The 17231-nt window shown below is 39.9% G+C and overlaps 1 protein-coding gene across 4 annotated transcripts in view; it reads right to left on the reverse strand.

The window, feature by feature from the left end:
* Nucleotides 1-16787, reverse strand: part of STK33 (serine/threonine kinase 33) — a 76199-nt gene extending 59412 nt beyond the window's left edge. For 3 of the 4 annotated variants that reach the window (XM_060767336.2, XM_060767327.2, XM_060767352.2), the window contains exon 1: nucleotides 16712-16776. The gene's annotated coding sequence lies outside the window, so the exon portion shown is untranslated. Of the gene's footprint in view, nucleotides 1-16711 lie in introns of all 4 variants that reach the window. The other variant, XM_060767344.2, reaches the window with a different exon arrangement.
* Nucleotides 16788-17231: the final 444 nt, after the last annotated feature.

Raw genomic sequence — 17231 nt, forward strand, 5'->3', positions numbered from 1 at the left:
AGAATATCAAAATGCTCATAATACCTATTTTTAAATACTTTGTATTTATACTTACTGCTCCAAAATATTACATAAACTTAGAAAGCTTTAATATTTAATATCAGAGTAATGTAGTCTGATTTGGTCCTCAGTGACTGGAGGTCAAGGCTTTATAGTCAGGAGGGCACACTTCGGAAAATAGAAATCAGCAAAAGGACTCCAATGAGACTCAGGGCAAATTAATATTTGCATGGACAAAAAAGCATCCCATTGCCAAGGGCAACAGCGCCAAGCCTGTACAAGTAAAAGTAATTCTTTAACTAACCAAGCCATTAACTAGTGCTTCAGAATGCTACCCACAAAATATATCCCAATGACAGAATTGAAAAGTGGGGGCAGGGTGTGATTTCTATGTTTTTAATGATGGATCAGAAAATCACACTGATGTTAATTACTCATCATTTGGGGGGGGGGGGAGGAAATAAAGGCAGTTCTTCTCCCTGAGCCATTTTTAGTTGCAAATGGCATGCAACCTTTAATGTCTCACTAAGTTTTTTTCCTGGGGTTTGTTGTGCATTCTAATGTTTCATAGAAAACACGATTCATCCATCTGGCAGTTTTCATAAAATATATTGTTCTATCAACATGCATAAATATTATAGAAAATTACTATACAATATTATACAGTTGTACATAACAATAATGTGCATGATTCTTACTGGAGGTACTTCCAGTCTAATGTCTTTCTCCTGTTTCTCCCAAAATACTATCATCCTGAAAAAAACCTTCATGATTATTGAACAGGTAACTAGATATGTGGTCCATAAGTGATCTGATTTTCAGAGATTTTGGCTGATAGTCCAATCCTTCTTGTTTGAAAAACAATGAATGTTATTGTTTGTGTACTAAAATATACCAGAACCAGGGAATTTCCTTATGAAATACAGGAAGAGGTCATTGAATTGCAAAATGACAGCAACTGCAAGGAGGCATTTGAATCTGGCATTAATTTTGAAGAGTTCTAGTGCAAAAAAGGCAACTGCATATTCTTAGCTTCAAGAAACAGCCTTGTGATATTTTCTTGTGTTTTCAACAACATTTTAATGTGAACAGGCATTTTCCAGTCTGCTTTTGATAAACACAGGATTTGGTTGGATGACATGCGTGTGGCATTGAACAGTTGTATCAACCCAAAGATTCCCTACCTATTGAAAGAAATGCAATTTTCTAAGATACATTATTAAGATGTATTTACTACAACTACATTTATTATTAATAATAACCACACCAGTTGTCTGGTGACTATGGATATTGTTTTTGCCTTCAAGTCATTTCCAGCTTATGGCAACCCTAATGCAAACCTACCACAGGGTTTTCTTGACAATATTTATAGCAGGGGATTGCCTTTGCCTTTCTCTACAGCTAAATTTGATTTGCCCAGATGATCTAGTGGACTTCCATAGCTAACCAGGGATCCAAACACTGTCTTCAGAGACATAGTACAGTATTCAAACCACTGAACTATGCTGGCTGATTAGTGTAAATAAAAATAAACTTAGTAAAGCCTTTTCTACAATTTTCTACAAATTTAGAGGTCATGGTGGCAGCAGTGCCAGGGACTATGGGGATTTAAGGCTGAATCACATAACGTCCACAATACTGCATATATGCATAAACAGAGAACCCTCTGGCATATGAATCCCACAACATCCTTGCAATCTAGTGCTTCATTCAAGTGCAGTGTTAGGAATGTGCATGGGTACAAGTTAGCATGGCAATAACAGGGTTTTTTTATCTTTCAAATCCAAAGATTTTCAAATCACACACAAATGACCATTAAATGCAAAATGTTGCATTAAATCCAAAAGCTGCAAAAACAAATATAGACTTCAAGACCACCCACTCAATCTTACATTAAAAATTAAAATACAGAAAAACAGAAACTCAGACACTATGCACACTACTTCTATGTATATCATATTCTGTTCTCTGGTTCACACACTTTCAATTTTACTCTTCCACACTTAAGCATGATCAGTTCATACTTATCTCGTTAGCAGTACACTATATGCAAAAGTGCATAGTAGAAATCATAAAATATTATAAATAAATATATTATCATCAACAGTTGGATAAAATTTGTCCTGAGTGCAGGACAATCAAATGTGGCACATTCATGTCTTTGAGAACGATGGCTAGACCTTGTTACTCTAGCATAAATGCCTAAGGGAACTCCAACTTAAGTACAAGATTTTGTATATTCCACCCCACTTCATTAGGTGTATCTGATCAAGTGTCCAGATCCATGAAAGCTTATGCCAAGTGTTGTTAATCTTGAAAGTGCTACGAAGCTATTCCAAAACTTATCAAATCAAACTGAAAGGAAGCAATGTTGTACCAAGATGGAATAAACGTATTAGATTTGAGAATCCACAATATAGTGAACCACATTTAATTTAATATGGAGTAGGTATTACAAGGGTACTTTATTTGAGAAACTATAGGAAATTATAAAATAATTCTAGTAAAATGGGAAAGTCTTCAATACTAGTCAATCAATACTCCTCTACAACATCCTATTTTTTGGTGTGGCCTGTTATCGAATATTGTTCGATTATAAGGTTTCCAAAGGATAACCACAAATCTTCAACCAATATCAAGAGTATAGTCAGAAGAAAGTATAATTTAATACTATATTTACATATCATAAGTGTTATGTATAAAAGAAACGGTGATCAGTACATGCATATTTATAATATGTCTGAATGTATATTCACAATGCATGCAGATCTCTGATATATTTTCCATATGTTTAATTTGTATTATTGAGAGGTAATGCTAGCGTGCCCTTAATAAAATGTCTATTTTCATGCAGTTGGGTTTCCTATTCAAATCTTTTACATATTACTAAATTGTAGAACTATGTTTATAGTTTTCAAAAATAATTACGTAGAAAAGACAGACACAAATTATTAAAATCCTATAGTTTTGCATGGTTATGCATTATCAGTTGTCGCCAATTTTTGTTCATTTTTTATTATGCTGGATATTAGCTCAAGGATGGAATTACATATACTAATGAAAGGACAAATGTTTCTTATCTATTCTCTCTGTGAAAGACAGTTAAAACCATCTTTTGTATCTTCCCTCAGTAATAAAATGCTGCTTTATGGTGTTTGCTTTATCTGTTGCAGAAAGATAACAGAGCTGCTATTGTCCAGGTAGATTTTCATTTCATCTGGCAGCCAATGTAAGATGCAAATCCCACCTTCACATATCTTGAACCCACTGCCCCTAAGTCATAGGTATAACCATAAAGTACTCAAATGCACAGATATTAATTTGAGAAAAATCTGCTATCAAAATAAACACGCTTATTGTTGTGCAATTTACAAAAACAATTTCTTACCTACTACAGCATTATCTACAGCCCCGAATGTTAAACAAAAACAAAAAAACAGAGTTATTGTTAATTTCAGTTTTAAATTGCACCCTTACAAGCATCTGAACAGAGCAAATATCCAAAATAGTGTTCAAATGCCCATCTAAAAGGTTTAAAAATAAAATGACTGTCAAATTATACTAGAAATCCAAATAAATATTATGACATGTGTAGTACCACATATATTTCTTTGAGGTTTCTGAATTCAGTCCTAATTTTGAGCCACAAAAAATATCTTGGTCACCCAGATGTGCCAAGGCTAGGAAAATTGTCAGATCAGTATGACATCTTCAAAATCCTAGTGCACTCTGGCACTCAAGTCTTACACTGAATTGTCAACAAATCACCAGTTTTAACCTTGATGCTAGCAAAATGCAACCATGAAAACTATTTACTGAACTATTTAAGGCAAAAAATGGTATAATAAAGGATACTGGGTACAAGTTAACTAGTAAAGAAAGTGGGATGGTGGTCACATTTGGAGTCAAGGCTCTTCTGGAGTCTTGGATCATATCTTAATATATAAAAAGCTTCTGTGTGTTGTGAGTAGGCTAAAAACAAACAAACTATGGAGCCAACTGACATCAAACTTGGCCTCCAAACATCTCATACCCCAAGGAATGACCAACAATTAAAACAAGCCCCAAAACCGTGAAAATAACTTTAAAATCCTTTAAAAATAAAAGGATGCACAAAATTTAGCATGCACAAAATTTAGCCCCGCCCCCTCCTGTGCAAGAGGGGAAAACAAACATCCATCCTAGCAAAGCAGCTGGCCGTCCCTGCTCCAGGAGCCAAGCCAGAAGCCCTGCAAACAGCAAGCCAGCAAAGCTGCTCTGAAAAGCAGCCTTTAGAGCCTCCTCAGAGAGGGGGGGGGGGAGGGAAAGAGAGGGGGAGGGGGAAGGACAGACAAAGGGACAGAAGAAGGAAGGAAGGAAGGAAGGAAGGAAGGAAGGAAGGAAGGAAGGAAGGAAGGAAGGAAGGAAGGGGATGCCTTTTGCAGGCCTCAGGCAAGGAAGGCGAGAAGGAAAGGGAAGGGAGCGAGGAAGGAAGGAAGGAGGAGCCATGCTAAGAGGAGGCTGCACAGGCCTCGAAAGAGACACAGGATTCAGTAACATCTCATACTCCAAACCTGGACCTACTTGGGCCCTTCAGGTATTTTGGACTTCAACTCCCACAATTCCTAACAGCCATGCTGTTCTGGCTGCTAGGAATTGTGGGAACTGAAGTCCAAAATATCTGGAGATCCCAAGAAGGTCCAGGCCTGCACACATATACAAACAACACACACATGCATATATATGCGCACACACAAATACATTCCTATATACATACACATATATACACACATAAATACATATATACATACATACACATACATAACACATATATATACACATGCACACACCCTAACACTAACCCTAATCCTTTTTTTCTTTTTTATACACACATATACATATACACATACATTGCCCACCTTCATAACCTTTGAAAAGCCTTACAGCTTAAAAGCCTGGCTTCTTCCTGCCTACAGGAAACCTTTGTGGAGAGGTGTTCCCTAGCCCAGATTGTTTCATGTCCAGGATTCCTGTTTTCTGAGGGCCACAACAACGAGTGGCTAGGGTACAGCTAGTCTTAAATAAGCTTCTGGAATGAGCTTCATGTATTCCAAGTAGACTGGAATGCACTTAGTCCTGATCCCTTTTTATACTGGTTTTAAACCACTTCATTGGATATTTGGGACCTGCCTACCTGCGTGACCGCATCTCCAAATATGAACCCACACGATTCCACCTGCGTTGCAAGCGCGTTTGGTGGGGACGAGGGACAGGGCCTTCTCTGTGGTAGCCCCACGACTCTGGAACTCTCTCCCCAAGGACATCAGACAAGCCCCAACGTTGTCAGTCTTTAGGAAGAGCTGGAAGACCTGGCTGTTCCAGTGTGTCTTTCCAGAATAGGAAACTCCTAGCATCATGTCCCAAATGCACTTAATTAAAGATTTAAGATTGTCTGCACACCCCACCTACCTCTAAAAACCTTACACTCCACCTGTCATGTCCAGCACTTTTAAATTTTATTCATTACATTTGGCCCGGCCTAGTTTTAAATGCGTCATGGTGTTATTGTTTTTTATGTTTATTGTTATTGCTTTAATGTTTATTGTTTTGCTTTATGAGTTTTACTGTTGTATTTGTTATGCTGTAGTTTTATTGTGGGCCTTGGCCTTTGTAAGCCGCACCGAGTCCTTCGGGAGATGTTAGCGGAGTATAAATAAAGTGTGTGTGTGTGTGTGTGTGTTAATATAATATTGGATGTGTTGCAATAGCAGATACCCAGATTAGCTTCGTGGTTACACCTTTGATTTTTTTTGGTTATTTAATATTTAATGTTTTTTTACCTCAAGTGATATTTCTCTTTATCATTATAGTGCAGCATAAATCCTATGTAAATCATACTACTTATTTTTAACTTTAATACTGAAATCTGAAATATATACAGGAATGATTTACTCTATATACCACTGTACCTCAATAGTACAATGGGATAACATGGGGATACAGTGGCGGGTCTGCTTGCATCTGCAGTAATTACTTGACAAGGTATTCCTACCATGTTGTTTTGCGAAGGGCCATCTTATCTCCCATGCCCTTTAGCATTTCCATAAGAGTGTCACTGATTACTCCCAGCTCTATTTCTCTTTGAAACTGAAACTGAATAGTATTTGAAACATTGGCACAGATAAAAGGAAGTATTTCAAGCAGCACATACATTGTGGAGTTCACTCCCACAAGATGTTACGATGGTTGCTAATGTGGAAAGTTTAATTGAATAAATTAATGAAAGATATGACCATCAACATCAACTAGTCAATATGGCTGCATGAACTTATATGATCAGAGGCAGTTTCTGAAGAGAGTGAGATGGTATGTGTAGTTGCATTCATTTCTTAATAGTGGGCTAGCTATAACTGATTGGTCACCGTGAGAATATAACACTGTACCCGATTGGCCTTTGCGTCCGATTTAATATAGTTAAGAGACTAAAAATTAGAAAAATGAAGAGGGTGCTACATGCAACCCAACTTTCCAGATCCTGACCAAAACCATTTTTGCATTATATTGTGATAATTATAAGTTCTCAGTTTACACAGTAGAGGTTTCACATGGATGCTGAAAATGTCTTAAATCGAGGCAAAGCCTAGAGATGATTTATGGAGAAGTTACTCTTTCATCAAGTATTTGGTCATTCACTTAATCTTTATTGGGACACAGACAAAACTCTGACCATTTCCACTAGTACACATTAAATCATCTGCACCTTTCAATCCATGCATCCAGAAAAGCCACTTTCAAAGTTGAGAAATACTACATTAACATGCTGTAACAGGCCTTGGTGTATCAAGGCTACCCTGGAAAGGAAATGTTACTTAGAATCTTAACATTAACTGATTTATAACAGTGTCAGTTTTTGTTCCTAAACAGACTTGATCAGATACATCACATGGACAGGCTGGTGTTGAATACAAATATATACATAGATATTCTTTTATCTGAAGGGAGAGTGAGGAGTTCCCTCATACATCAGGATAATACATTCAAATTATATTAAAGATACTGAAGTTCAAGGATAAAACAAATCAAGAAATACCTATTTCCAAATAATAGACTTTTTATTATGTGTCCTTGATTCAGTCCCTGAGAGTAAGTTAAAGGAGTAAGCACACTCTACAAGAGAATGTAAATCATATAGATATCCAGTGTGGAAAGTCTTTATATTTCAGTGTTAATCCTTCTCCTCAAAGAGAAATAAATCAAAGCTATTATCTGTGTAGTTTTATCTCAAAAGAAAAACCTAAAGAAAAAAACTTGGCCTTTTTCATCATGCAAACGTCAATGAAATTGTTTAACATTTACAAGTCTGTTATATGATAAGCCAATACCTAAGAATGAACTTCACTCAAAGATTACAGGTAACCTAGCACATACACCATTCCTAAAAGAAAAGGGAAACAGCTGAAGGTACAGACCTGATAAGAAGTGAGCAAGATACAGAACTTGAAAACTTGCTTTGAAAATGAGAAAGTGTAGATATCATAAAGATTCGGTGTCACAGTTGACTTCACTTATCAAAAAAGTATTTAAATCTTGGTGGGGGGGGGGGTTCATTAATATTTTGAATCAAGGGAACAACTTAAAAACCTCACAGAATTAACTTTCAGTATTTTACCCTCACTAATGAAACCAGTCAAATTTGTCTGGATTCATATTAATAGCCCTGTAGTTATTTATTTTTACCACATGGTGGCACCTTAGTACCATACTTGCCTGGTACAGTACCAATTTAACCTGTTTTTCAGTGTTATACTGCTTGTCAGTAGTTGAAAAAATATTATTGTGATTCACATTTTAAAATCAGAAATTTTGAATTATTTGGCTTCTGTTAGCTATTTACAGTGCCCAACAGACGTATTATGAGCATATTTTAACATTGTTCTCTCCAAATCATAAAACCATCTTCTGCGATCATGAAAGCTGAGAAGTGCAAAATCAAAGGTAGACATATGTAGGTAACTGAAAGATAGAGTTGTATTATTCCCTTCTGGTTCTACTTTATGTTGTTGTTGTTCACTCGTTCAGTTGCTTCCGACTCTTCGTGACCTCATGGACCAGCCCACACCAGAGCACAGTCAGCCATCACCTCCCCCAGCTCCTTCAAGGTCAAGCCAGTCACTTCAAGGATACCATTCATCCATCTTGCCCTTGGTTGGCCCCTCTTCCTTCCATTTTCCCCAGCGTAACTGTCTTCTCTAAGCTTTCCTTTCTTCTCATGATGTGGCCAAAGTACTACATCTTTGCCTCTACTATCTTTCCCTCCAATGAGCAGTCGGGCTTTATTTCCTGAAGTATGGACTGGTTGGATCTTCTCATGGTCCAAGCACTCTCAGAACTTTCCTCCAGCACCACAGTTCAAAAACATCTATCTTCCTTCACTCAGCCTTCCTTATGGTCCAGCTCTTGCATCCCTAGGATACTGCGGGGAATACCATTGCTTTGACTATGCAGATCTTTGTTGCCAGTGTGATGTCTTGACTCTTCACTATTTTATCGAGATTGGACATTGCTCTCCTCCCAAGAAGTAAGTGTCTTCTGATTTCCTGGCTGCAGTCTGCGTCTGCAGTAATCACTGCACCTAGAAATACAAAGTCTGTCATGGCCTCCACGTTTTCTCCCTCCATTTGCCAGTTATCAATCAAACCAGTTGCCATAATCTTGGGGTTTTTTATGTTTAACTGCAACCCAGCTTTTGCACTTTTTTCTTTTACCTTGATTAAGAAGGCTCCACAGCTCCTCCTCGCTTTTGGCCATCAGAGCGGTATCATCTGCATATCTGAGGTTGTTAATGCTTCTTCCAGCAATTTTTACCCCAGCCTTGCATTTATTAAGCCCCGCACATCGCATACAAATTGAATAGGTTGTGTGAGAGTATACAACCCTGCCATACGCCTCTCCCAATCTTGAACCAGTCTGCTGTTCCATGGTCAGTTCTTACAGTTGCTACTTGTTCATTATACAGATTCCTCAGGAGAGAGACAAGGTGATTTGGTATGCCCATACCACCAAGAACTTGCCACAATTTATTATGATCCACACAGCCAAAGTCTTTAGTCAATAAAGCAGAAATTGATGTTTTTCTGAAACTCCCTGCCTTTTTCCATTATCCAGAGGACATTGGCAATTTGGTATCTCGTACCTCTGCCTTTTCAAAACCCAGCTTGAACATCTGGCAACCCTCTCTCCATGTATTGCTGGAATCTTCCTTGCAGGATCTTGGGAATTACCTTACTAGCATGAAAAGTAAGTGCCACTGAATGAAAGTTTGAGCATTCTTTAGCATTTCTCTTTTTTGGTATGGGGATATAAGTTGATTTTTTTCCAGTCTGATGGCCATTCTTATGTTTTCCATATTTGCTGACATATGGCAAGCATCACCTTGACAGCATCATCTTTCAAGATTTTGAACAGTTTGGCTGGGATCCCATCGTCTTCTGCTGCCTTGCTGTTAGCAATGTTTCTTAAGGCATCTCAAGGTATCCACTTATTTTTCATTTTAAATAAAGTGGCATAACGATTGCCTATGAGTAAATTTGCTTCGGTGGAGAAGCCTATCATTTGAATCTCATTAGGGAGGAGTGATGTAGCAAAAGCAGCCAAAGGTTATAATTAAAATCTGACCAAATCATGTCAATAAGACATAAAGGAATATCCATCAACATAACCTTAATCCAAGCTCATGCTCCAATTATAGAGGCAGAAGAAGAAGAAATTGAAAGATTCTGTGCTGGAACCCAGGAGTAAATTGATCATATACCAAGACAGGATTTAATCATAGGCACTTAGAAGACAAAATTTGGAAACATGGCAGAATGAAAGATTGTAGAAAAAACTGGGCAAGAATCAAGAACTGAAGCAGCTGATTGAATGTTGTGAGGCCAACACTTTCTGAATGGTTCTTGTGATATTTTCAAACTTTGATTCTACTTTTCTAATTGATGCTGTAATAGAAAAGACAATAAAGTTTGGTAAGGTAAAAAGCTGTAGAAAAAGAAGAAGACTAAATTTCTAGATAGACTCAATCAAGGAAGGCAGAGCCCTGGATCTGCAATACCTGGGCAAAGCTGTTGATGATAAAGTGACTCTGAGATCTTCCATAAAATCATAAGTAGAATCAGAGAGCTGGAAGAGACCACATGGGCCATCCAGTCCAACCCCCTTTCATGCAAGAAAAGCATAATCAAACTGCCACCGAAAGATGGTCACCCAGCCTCTGCTTAGAACCCTCCAAAGAAGTAACTTCCACCACACTCCAAGGCAGAGGGTTCCACTGTTGTGCAGCTTTAATGGTCAGGAAATTCTTCCAAATGTTCTTCCTCTCATTCATGTAGCTGTCATAAGTCAAAGTCAACTTGACAGCAGGTAACACCGACAACAAAATATCCAATCACCAAAATGACTTTTCTTCTTTTTAGGAATCCGCTCTCTTGGGAAATTCATGCTACATCAAACGCCTCTATACTTGATAAGAAGCACACTGTTGTCCCCACTTGTTGGTAATAGTGTGAATTTCAGTTAGATAGATTTGTGCTGACAGAAAGAACTCTCTGTTGAATGAATGAACATTTTAAATGCTTGATATTTTAAATCGAACCCACCCATGTGCCCCATATCTTTATTGGTTTTCTAGATACTTTCCATTCAATTTTTACGACAAATTAGATCATGGTAGCAGCTAAAATCTTAATAGTAAGCTGTGATGCCTCGCTGCATTATAGCACAATGTTCTTATTATTATGTTAATACTATCTATGTCCCATGATCCTAGTTTTCTTCTCCTAAACAAGTCAAAACCAACCTTCCACCCGGATGTTTTGGACTGCACTTTTGCAAATCCCTTCCCATTGGTCAATACTGGCTGAGTTGTGTGGAAGCCGAAATCCAAGACACTGGGGGTGCCCAAGATAGCCATCCCTGTTATATTAAAGTCTGAACACAACAGTTTTATTCAAATTAATTTAGTAATCCTTTTCTTAAAAGTAAGCTTTAAGAAAGGAGCAGTGATAAAGTAGCCTGCAGTCCACAAAAAGTCATGCATTTAACATTTAAAGTGTCATGGGATTTTCAGTAGTTTTTTTCCACAGCAGCTTCCCATTTAAGAATTAATCATACTGGTGATCTAAACATTCCAGCTAAGAAACTGCTTGTAAAATCTTGCCTACAGAGTTTCATTGTTAAACGGAAACCACAAAAGTACACATAATAAAACAGTTTGCCATGCTCATGTTTACTGGAGGCCTTTGGCTGGTTGCTTGGAGTACTATGGTACTTTCAAAAGGAATTTTGCATCCCTCTGATTATGGTTAAATATGACTAAATAAAAAACATAATGTAGTTTTAAATCAGAGTTAGTTGTAGGCTTACTAATTCTTGTTTGTTTGGGTACCCTTGCCATCATATAAAATCCCTCCCTCCTTTGTTTGTTTAATTTCTTAAGAGGAGAGGAATGAAGAAGGAGAAAATAAGCTGCAGTAATTAACACACTGCTAATTCACACTGAGGTTTATTAAAGAGACTTAAAGAAACAGATCTTTAAAAGGATTAGAAACACAAACATCAGCAATGACTTTTAAACAACAGCTAAACAGAGATATCAAGTCAGATTAGAATTTAAAACTACACTTCCAATCCCTGACCATTCCCATCTCTTCTGATAGGTTAAAGTACTGTATAAAACATAGGACTGAAACATAAACAAGGCATTGTTACTAGATTAATATGTATGTTTGCATCAGAAATAAGTCAATATATCCCTTTATTCATTTGCTTAACAGTGAACCAGTTCTGTAAGCTTCAGAATAAAACCAATTTCACTCTAAATGACCATATATATACTGTGTTAAATACTATCGACAAATAACGTTTCCAAAAATATTATTACTGTATTAATGAAAAGTGTGCAGAAGCAATTTTCAGCTTTAACAGTTCTTCAGAACCCCGCTTTGAAGCAATATTTGGAGGGAATACAATGGATTTCTAGGTTGCAGAACATTAAGAACATTAAGCATCCTCTTTGCCTCTACTGAAGGAAAATCTCTGTTTGATCAAAAGCATCCCACAATGGGGGAAAAATCCACTGCTGAGAAGATTTTGCTTGACTCTAACCATTGTCATTTTGAACTTCAAATGATATTACAAAGTGGCTTAATTACCCCAATGATGTTATTGAAAAAAGAGTGCATTCATGATTTTGATGTCTTCATTCTGAAGATCAAGAAACTGTACTATTACTCAGCATTGGTCTTAGTGACTTTGTTATCTTACAGATGTGAAGAAAACATCAACCCACCAGGGGGAGTATGAACATAAGAATGAAAATGGAACTGGCAACAAAAATACTATAATCTTATTGTAGTTTAAGACATTTAGTCTGAACATTCAAAAGAGAAGTCTGTGAATCTAAGGAAAGCCTCACACATAAGAACATCCCTTGTTTAATTGGCTTTCTTGTTAAAATATACACTGGATTACAAATGTTCACTCTTCCATAAGAACTTGAGGTATTTACATAAGCATACAAGGAGTAGAAATTAAGTTTCAGTCTGAGTTATGAAAATCCTCTAAAATTGCACTATTAAGCATAATGTTATAATGGAACTAACATTTTGAGTAAAGTTGCTTACTGCAGATATGGTTGAACTGTTGTTCCTGAGTTCAAACAACTCTGCAACTTTATTTGAATATGATTTGCACAGGAACAACATAATAGTAAGACATAGTAACAACATGTGAGTGAGAATGTACAATTAAAATGTTCACTATGGCCTCATGGTATTATAAAATATGGTCCTACAGAAAACAAAAAGAAGAACCTGAAATTAATTTCTTTTTATTTAGTATGTAGTCTTTAGGAACAATAATAAAAGTAAATAAAGATATTTCAAACAGTTCATAGTATGAAAGGAAAATCATTTAATTCTGCCACATAGGTATCTGACTCCCCCTCCCCACATATATAGTGTTCCCTCGCTACTTCACGGTTCGCTTATCACAAACTTGCTGTTTTGTGGTTTTTTTATTTTAAAAAATGAACTTAAGTAGTGAGGGAACGCTGTATAAAGCAGCTCTTCTCCCCTCCTCGCCCTCTTTACCTTACTCTTCCACCTCCTCGACACCGCCTGGTCCTCTTGATGCCGCTTGGACCCCGCAATTGAGGAGGCGGCAGAGGTGTTGCAGGGCCCAAGTGGCAGCAAGGAGCCCAGGAGGAGGAAGAGGAAGGTAAAGAGGGCAAGGAGGGAAGAAGAGCCACCCCCTCGCCCTCCTTACCTTCCTCCTCCTCCTCCTCATTGCCACCCGGGCCTCTTGCTGCCACTTTGGCCCTGCAATTGAGGCAGCATTGCGGGGGCCTGCAATGCAGCAGCAATAGGCCCAGGCAGAGATGAGGAAGAGGAAGGTAAAGAGGGCAAGGAGGGAAGGGGAGGAGGCATCCCTACTTAGTGGCATTTCACTTATTACGGGCGGTCCTGGAACGTAACACCTGCGATAAGTGAGAGAACACTGTACAAAGTTTTACAAGGTCTTTAGCTTTCTCTGCCAAAGAGTACTGGTGCCTCACCAAACTCCAACTTCTATGATTCCATAGCATTGAATAAGTGCTGTCAAACAGGATTAAATCATTTTTTGATTGAATCAAAGGACTTCTTACAGCTTTACAGTTTTATCTGTTGCTTTCAGGGACATTACAGTGCTATGACTGACTGTTCTGGGATACTGATTGATTACTCACAAACTGGCAGGGAATTGCAATATCCGAAGACCAGGCTATCTTGTCTCAGTGAAAAACAAGTATTAATCTAAGACACAACTAAGTCCATGAACCAATTTGCTGCATTTGACAAAAGCAATACCCCACATATTTAAGGCTGCGAACATTTCTTCTACTAAAACTCTAGTTGTGGTTTTAACATGTGTGTTGAGGGAGCTGCAGTGGCACAATGAGCTGAACTGTTGACCTGAAGGTCAGCAGTTTGAATCCAAAAGACGGGGTGATCGCCCATCTATCAGCTCTAGCTTCCCATGCGGGGACATGAGAGAAGCCTCTCACAGGATGGTAAACATCCAGGTGTTCCCTGGACAACGTCCTTGTAAATAGCCAGTTCTCTCAGACCGGAAGCAACTTGCAGTTTCTCAAGTCACTCGTGACACACACAAAACCCATGTGTATTGCAAAAGAAAATATAAAAAGAAAGCATTTCAAGTCATTGCAACTGCTTTCCCTTCTGCTTTCTCATCTTGCTTGCTACACAAATAGTTTAAAGCATGATAGTAACATCAGGGGCAAAGTGACAATAGTACACATTTCAAATATTAGGGGGGAAATACATAGTACTTATTTCGTGGAAGAAGAGGTAGGTGACAAAATTTTGTTTATAGCACGCATGGACAAACTTGGGCCCTCCAGGTGTTTTGGACTTCAACTCCCTCCATTCCTAACAGCCTCAGGCCCCTTCCTTTTCATAGTCAAGAATGAAACGGGGAGGAAACAATGATCCTAAAGCTATCCAGTTAAATGATGTTAACTATTGTATGAATAGCACACATGTTAAAACCACAACTAGAGTTTTAGTAGAAGAAATGTTCGCAGCCTTAAATATGTGGGGTATTGCTTTTGTCAAATGCAGCAAATTGGTTCATGGACTTAGTTGTGTCTTAGATTAATACTTGTTTTTCACTGGGATCCCGTCGTCTCCTGCTGACCACGGAACAACAGACTGGTTCAAGATTGGGAAAGGTGTACGGCAAGGCTGCATCCTCTCACCCAACCTTTTTAACTTGTATGCAGAACACATCATGCGATGTGCGGGGCTGGATGAATGCAAAGCTGGGGTGAAAATTGCTGGAAGAAACATTAACAACCTCAGATATGCAGATGACACCACTCTGATGGCCGAAAGCGAGGAGGAGCTGAGGAGCCTTCTAATCAAGGTGAAAGAAGAAAGCGCAAAAGCCGGGTTGCAGCTAAACGTCAAAAAAACCAAGATTATGGCAACAAGAATGATTGACAACTGGAAAATAGAGGGAGAAACCGTGGAGGCCGTGACAGACTTTGTATTTCTAGGTGCAAAGATTACTGCAGATGCAGACTGTAGCCAGGAAATCAGAAGACGCTTACTTCTTGGGAGGAGAGCAATGTCCAGTCTCGATAAAATAGTAAAGAGTAGAGACATCAGACTGGCAACAAAGATCCGTCTAATCAAAGCCATGGTATTCCCTGTAGTAACCTACGGATGTGAGAGCTGGACCTTAGGGAAGGCTGAGCGAAGGAAGATCGATGCTTTTGAGCTGTGGTGTTGGAGGAAAGTGCTGAGAGTGCCTTGGACTGTGAGAAGATCCAACCAGTCCATCCTCCAGGAAATAAAGCCCGACTGCTCGCTGGAGGGAAAGATACTAGAGACAAAGTTGAAGTACTTTGGCCACATCATGAGGAGACAGGAAAGCCTAGAGAAGACAATTATGCTGGGGAAAGTGGAAGGCAAAAGGAAGAGGGGCCGACCAAGGGCAAGATGGATGGATGGCATCCTTGAAGTGACTGGACTGACCTTGAGGGAGCTGGGGGTGGTAACGGCCGACAGGGAGCTCTGGCGTAGGCTGGTCCATGAGGTCACGAAGAGTCGGAGACGACTGAACGAATGAACAACAACATTGTATGAATATTAATGGACAAAAGCCGAGACTAGAAACAGCTGCATTCAGAAAGAAATGTTAAATCAGGCATGGGCAAACTTTGGCCCTCCAGGTGTTTTGGACTTCAAATCCCACAATTCCTAACAGCCTTGCACCCCTTGCTTTCCCCCCTCAACCACTTAAGCAGAAGAGAAGAAAAGGAAAGAATCTGAGGCTGTTAGGAATTGTGGGAGTTGTAGTCCAAAACACTTGGAGGGCCAAAGTTTGCCCATGCCTGTGTTAGATGATTTCGGATTCACAGAACTTTCTGTTGCTGTTCTTAAAGAGCACCATTCTCTCAGAGTAGAAGTCATTGGGGAAATGTAGCGTGAAAGCACTGATTCACAACCTCTGATTCACACTCACACAAAAAAACCTCCTATCACCTGTGTCCTGCCTCAAATTAATAAGTCGTATGTCTAATTGCATATGTAAGGAAACCCCAGCGGATACCAAGAGCTTGCTGCACTTCTTTCGTGGAAGAAGAGGTAAGTGACAAAATTTTGTTTATAGCAGGCCTGGGCCAACTTGGGCCCTCCAGGTGTTTTGGACTTCAACTCCCACCATTCCTTACAGCCTCAGGCCCCTTCCTTTTCACCCTCAGCCGCTTAAGCGAAGGAAGGGAAGAAAAGGAAGGGGCCTGAGGCTGTGAGGAATGGTGGGAGTTGAAGTCCAAAACACCTGGAGGGCCCAAGTTGGCCCAGGCCTGGCTTATAGTCTTTCGAGTGTCTTCGTTACTATTGTGAAACGGCGGCATGCAACACAAGGAAGGTGAGGAGCTCCTCCGAAGAGCACGGCGATGCAGCCTGAAGGCGAGGCCCCTCCCGCCTCCCTCGGCCATGGGCATCCTCTTCTGGCTGCCGTCGTCATGGCAACCGGACAACTTGCGGCCGGCCGCTCTCCGCCGCCCGCCATTCGCGAGCTTCAACGCCTCAGAGTTTGCCCGCTCCGGCGCCTCACGTCTTCCCCCTTGACACGCACACGCACACGCGTTCCCACAACACGCAGGACTCACCCTCGTCGCCTTTTGTGGCGGCGTCGGTGGCAGCTCCTTCGCGCTTGCAGAAACTTTTCTCCCTGCCAGGGCGCCACGGAGGGTACAGGAGCCGTGCGGGGACAAAGTAGCGCAGAGTGCGAAGTCGGTCCTCTCCGCTGCTGGCGGCAGGGCTGGTCAGCTGAGGAGGGAGGGGGAGGGACACACTCTCCTCCTTGACCCGCGCCTTTCAGGACGTTTCCCTCTCGAGGTCTGCGGTTACCTCAGCTGACCTGCCTTTGGGTGTGTGAACAGTACACTACTCTAGCCACGGTCCACTCCTGTCAAGAATAACACTGAGCTCCATCCACAACATGGCACTTGGATATCATCATTGTAAACCAGACCTGGGCCCTTCCAGGTGTTTTGGACTCCAACTCCCACAATTCCTAACAGCCTCAGGCCCCTTTCTTTTCCCTTTTCCCTTATCCCTTTCCCACTTCAGCAGCTGAGGGGGAAAAGGAAAATGGCCTGAGGCTATTAGGAATTGTAGGAGTCGAAG

Source organism: Anolis sagrei, chromosome 1, assembly GCF_037176765.1.
Source record: "Anolis sagrei isolate rAnoSag1 chromosome 1, rAnoSag1.mat, whole genome shotgun sequence".
Classification (NCBI taxonomy): Eukaryota; Metazoa; Chordata; class Lepidosauria; order Squamata; family Dactyloidae; genus Anolis; species Anolis sagrei.